Raw genomic sequence first — 6,046 nt, forward strand, 5'->3', positions numbered from 1 at the left:
CATATGATTCTCGATAATTGTTGCATTTGTATTACATTTCTTTTTTTTTTAACCTGTTTGGCAAAGGGTCCATTTATTTTTTGAAACATGTCTTGCCCACTTGGCTGACTTCCAGATGATAGTAAACTGAAGCCTCTTTACATTTTTCTAATCAGCTGTAAACATTTCTTAAGTAAACACATGTGAAAACATATGTACACTTCACAGCTTTGCTATTCCAATGCTCTCTACGTGGGGCTGCCTTTGAAGGCCACCCAAAAGTTTCAACAGGTCCATAATGCAGCAGTGCAAGCAGTGGACATGTCTCAATAAACTAGTATAACACCTCTGCTTTGCAAGCTGCATAGTTGCTACTTTGTTTCAGAAGCAAGTCAAGATGCTAGTTACTACCTACAAAACTCTGCATGGCACTTGATGGATCTCTTCTCTTTCATAGTACCTGCCGAGCTGGCTCAATCTGGCAATATTGGATTTCTTCAACTAAACAATGCTATCTTTCTCTAGCCCCAAATACACCTTCTTTATAGCAGCATCTGCCTTCTGGAATCAGGTTCCCCCTGAAATTTGAATGGCTCCCACCCTATTGGTATTTCAAAGGGCCTTAAAGACCTGTCTTTTCACCCAAGATTTGGAAAGGACAACTGTGACAGCCCTTTCTTCCTTTTTTTTTCTCCTCTGAGTTTGTTTTCTTTGCCAATGTTGGTCTTTGGTGTTCTGCGGTTTTTGTGCTTTTATTTTTGTTGTTCGTTAGCAATTATGGACCACACATAGTTGCTAGGACTCAGACAGTATATGAATTTAATGAATTAAGTTATTAGTACTACTATTTAAATGTTTTCTTTATCAGTATTTTGTCACATGGTTTCACCAATATAGTATTGTCTGCTGCTGTTTGGGGTGAAAGTGGATATACTGCATGTATAGAAGGCTGTATTGGGAGAGAATTATTATTATTATTATTTTTATTTATATACCGCCCTTCTCCCGAAGGACTCAGGGCGGTGAACAGGGCAAATGTATAAAATACAAAAAATACAAAAGTTAAAAGGAATTAAACATAATGCCCAAGGTAAAAAACAATAAATACAAATATTAAGAACAATAAAAAACCCAACCCACCCCCCATCAGGCCAAGCCGGCTTGTTCAAATAAATGTGTTTTCAGATCGCGTCGGAAGGAGCGGAGGTCGGGCGCCGTCCGGAGCTCAACCGGTAGCTGATTCCATAGCTCCGGGGCGCCCACAGAGAAGGACCTCCCCCTGGGGGCCACCAATCGACATTCTCTGATCGGTGGCACCCTGAGGAGGCCCTCTCTGTGGGAACGCACAGGGTGGAGGGAAGTTGATGCCGGCAGCAGGTGCTCCCTAAGGTACTCCGGACCCATGCCATGTAGGGCCTTGAACACCATTACCAGTACCTTGAATCTCACTCGGAAGACAACTGGGAGCCAATGCAGCTCACAGTCCCTGGAATAATCATCAATCAACTGAACAAGAGCATAAGATCTTAGAAATTGGGTGTTTACAAAGAAAAATAATAAGCTGATTAGGATGAGCTGTGGCTCTATCTTCAAGAATTCAGTGAGAGTATCAGGTGTGGTTTGATCACTCTTTGATACAGTGGTAATCTCAAGGCATATATTTGTTTAGAGACAAATTATATACTGCACAACCATTGTTGACAATAGGAATACAGTGTTAAGTGGGATTATGAAGTATGCCTACCAATAAAGGTGTCATATCTTGCATGAATGTGTTTACTGTAAACTGGGAAATGTCTTCAATTTAACACTTCACTGGAGAATGACAAGAATTTCTATTACAGGCTAAGTTATAATAAAACACTCTATGTGGAGATGTCGTTAGTGCCAGATTAGAAGCTAAATGTGAAGTCAGTTTATGTGACTATATCATTCCAACTAGTTTTAATTTTAAAAGTCTAGATTGGAACTACATTATCTGAAAGTACAGTTTCCCATGGGTCTGTAGTTGGCTAGGCTTGGGTTTGTTTATTGTTTTAATTCCTCTGTTTATTTTTCCTAGTACAGGCACAGCACATGGAAGAACGTTTTTCAGTAGATCTTATAAAAAGTCACATTAATCCAAAGATGACCATCCTTCAAGTATTGAAATATTTAGAACTTGAAAAGTAATACTTAACATAGATTATGAACTGGTAAACTCATTGCAAATTATTTCATTAAATTTTTCAAAACAAAATATTGAATACCATGTATAATTGAAAAGGAGTTGGTCAAAAAATTGTTTTTATGAAGACAAAGTCTGTGCATTTCTTTTTTGTTCATTATATTCTTATTTTTTATTTTCCATTTTTCTGCACTTCCTATTTTTGTTTGTATTAGTTTTATCTTTGTAATTGTAATTTTTAATAAAATTAATATAAAAAAGGAAAGGAATTAGTCAAATAATAACCTTATTTTGTTTTAAAATATTAATATTAATAATATTAATATCTGTTGATATTAATTCTAGTTCCATTTTGGTCCTGACAACTTGTGAAATAGAGAAAAGTACATAATTTTGCTTTTTTGATATTTGGTATTGATAATACCAAATAACTTTCATTTTTTTCTATTTTACAAGTGAGCATATTTAGTTGAAGGCATAGCATTTGATTTTTAAAACAATGGGAAAATCAGTTTTAAATTAGGAGCATTATAGCATTTGTGCTTCTTAGCTTCAAGACCTCATCATGGCAATTATACCATCAATTAACATTCTTTGTTTCTTAGAGCAAACTAGTATAATTGCATTTACACTATATTTCATAAAGAGTTCTGTTACTTATTAGTTCAAGAACTCCTTTTAAACAAGCTTCACTTTGCAGCTGGTATTGCAAGTATTTGAATGGTAGGGCTGGGCTAGACTTCTGTGCTTTGGAGAGAAAATAATACTATATATTTTCATTTAAAAACACAGTGGGACAGAGAGAGGAAGAGCATTAAAGAAAGACTATCAGGTTCAAAGTCTTAAATTATCTAGCATATAGAACGTAAGCAAGTAGCAGTTGAAAAATACACTGCCATTTTAAATCTTAATAATAGAAACCAGTACATATTTACACATAAATCCCTATGTATTTCACACTTTCATCCTTTTAAAACTGCAACCCTTTCTTGTTTTAATAGAGATTTCTAATTGTAGTATTTCTACAATTTTGATATCAAAAATAATCAGAGATATAAAGAAAAACCCTTAAAAGGGCATTTGTAGGCCACTGTATTTTAAACATATTGTTTGCATATATTCTGCATATGCACGTTCTGCAAAAAAAATATACAGTACATACAGACTTTGGTAGTAAAAGAGTTACCCTGAGGTAAGATGGGAGGTCAATAAATCTGAATAAATAAATGAATAAATAAAAACAATGCTTTTGTTCCATTGATCCAATGGGAATATTTGAAATACTTGTCCTAATTATATTTTGATCTGTTGACTGGCAAATTTATTTAGTTGGGAAACAAAATTCACCTTATAAGAAGTTATCATAGAAAATATAAAGGTTTATATTGTTGGTAGCACAATTTACAGAATACTACTTGATTTTGAATGAATCTGTGTAGGTTCATGCTACAATTTTGATTCCTGAGTATCTTTCCAACCTGTCCTTTTGCTATTCATTTTTCATGGTTTAGTAACAGATTAGTCCAGCACTGATGATGTTACCTACTTTGGGTAATGAAACATCTGCAAGAAAACAAGCAAGCTCAGAGAGCACCAAGGACCCCTCATGTCAACCCTGAGCTACAAATCTTCTCCTTTATTAATAGTAACAGATTAGCTGCACATCTATCTGGCTCCTAGGTATTATTTTAAAAAAATAGAAAACACTAAGTTTCAGACATACAAGATCAACATAGTTTTCATCATTCAAATTGTCCACATCTTATATGATTCATATAAAAATATCTGATCACAATATCCCAGAGATATGGAGCCATTTAGATGAATTAGACTACAATCTCTTATCTGAAGAAAGCTTTCTGGAGAGAAATGTAATTTAAAAGGTTCTGAAGGATACCAGATATCCAATCAAGTACTTTATTGTGAAATGAGCTCCTCCTTTTGTTGCTGTTTTAAAGATGGATAGGCATATATGCTCCTTAACACCATGGACGTCCTCTAGAGAAGGCTAAAAGTCTTAAACGTTAGCATCAACCCTCCTCACACTTTATAACCTTGACACGTAATGAGAAGGAAAACGATTATTTCCACCACACTTGTTTATTTGCGCTTCTCAATCGCCCCGAGGAGAAGTATTAAACGTTCGGTGGAACGACGCTCAGTGCCATGAATTTCAACCAGCTGCGAGCTCACGTAAGGCTGTGTTTAGGAATTCAGCTTTATTATCCAACGTCCCACAGCACAGCTACTATCTTTCAGAGACGTTAACCATATAGCCCCCAAACCAGGCTAACACGTATTTCATCGGGAGCAGCACGCCGAACAAAGAATTCCCTGCTATAAGCTATTCCACCTACACGGAATTTGATGCGAGCAGCTAAGGACAGCGAACACAACCTTTGAACGGGAAAAAAGCAAAATGTCATCTCCAAGAAGATTGAGGAATATTTCTTTGACTTTAACTCACGGGAGCAGACGCTTCTACTACTCGTAGTACTTGCATTTGCTCTCTCCTACATCTAAAAAGGTTGACCCACGCCTTCTCTTGACATCAGCAGCATTCCTCCGACTTTATTGGAGATTGGGCTGAAGTGGGGTGGGGAGGAACAACTCTGCATCGGCCCCTCCAGAAACCACTGGAATGGGATCGCAAACCATTTAATCGGAGATACCACTAACAAAGCAGCATCAGTTTAGGATGTTCAAAGAAATTGGTCCGAAAGCATTCCCTCTAAATTCTAAAAGTTAATAGAGCTGTTCTGGAGTGACAGCTGCGAGGATCGAGTTTCTATTCGTCCTTCTGTCCTAGAAAGGTAACAGAACGGAACTGGTATATATCGGCATCAAGTCCACGGATCTCCTCTTCCTCTCAGAGTCCCTCTCCAAATAGAAATAAAGCCCTGGGGAGTGACAGTGGTGGTCGTAGAGCAATCGCTACTTACCATTGTGACGCATGACTCAAAAGAACGATTTGTGCCACACTGCTATATTCCCGAAGATCAGAATTCTTGGTCTAGAGAGCTAGAATGTCTACCGTTCTGTATATGGTGGATATAGCCTTTCTTTTCTCGAAAGATGCCAGATGATAGCTAGACATCCCCCTTAACCAGCTTCTCCCTCAGACTGGGAGGTTGGAGTCAGCAGCTAGTCGGGGAGTCAGAAAGCTGGCGCAGCTCCCCATGCTCTTCCCCACCCCAACGCGCTCACGCATCCCGCAGCGATCTAATAATGACTCTGTTCTGGTATCCGCTGCAAGGTTGTATTGGCCTGTCTCCGAGGCAAAGACTAATCGGAGTAACTGGGTTACGCCAGGACGGAAAGATCTTTCTGCTCCTACCACCTCCTCCCAACTTTCTCTGATTTAAGCTGCACCGTGCCAAGAAATAAGACATCGCTGTCCAGGGGTCTGTGGTGCTGAAGTTGAGAACTGAAGTATAGGGTGCCTGGATATTTTCCAATTAAAAATCCAGGTGAGCTTCAGTATTCTAGAGTGCCTTCAATGGGGTGGAGAGCAACTGCATGGCCCACTTCACCTTTTCATCAAATTGAATCCTTTTGGTAAGATAATTCTAATGAGCAGTCAATACACTTTGAAAGCAAACAAAATTTCTAAATTATCTATGCATCAGCTCTGAGGTTTTGTTGCAAAAAAACAATAACTAAAGGATATTTTTCATGTAGAACTGTAGAAACATAATTAGCTGATCAGATGCCAACAAGCCAGGCTTCACTCCTGGTGATTGTAGAAGCCATCTTGACAGATCACCAGCAACTTTTATTTTTCTAATGATATTCCACTATTCTTTGATTTCATTTATCCATCTTATTTATAGTCTTCCTGTTCTTCTGCATCTCTTAACCTTGACATGCATATTTGTTTTTAGACCACCTTCCATCCCA

The sequence above is a fragment of the Vipera berus genome, assembly GCF_964194415.1.
Source record: "Vipera berus genome assembly, chromosome: 5".
Classification (NCBI taxonomy): domain Eukaryota; kingdom Metazoa; phylum Chordata; class Lepidosauria; order Squamata; family Viperidae; genus Vipera; species Vipera berus.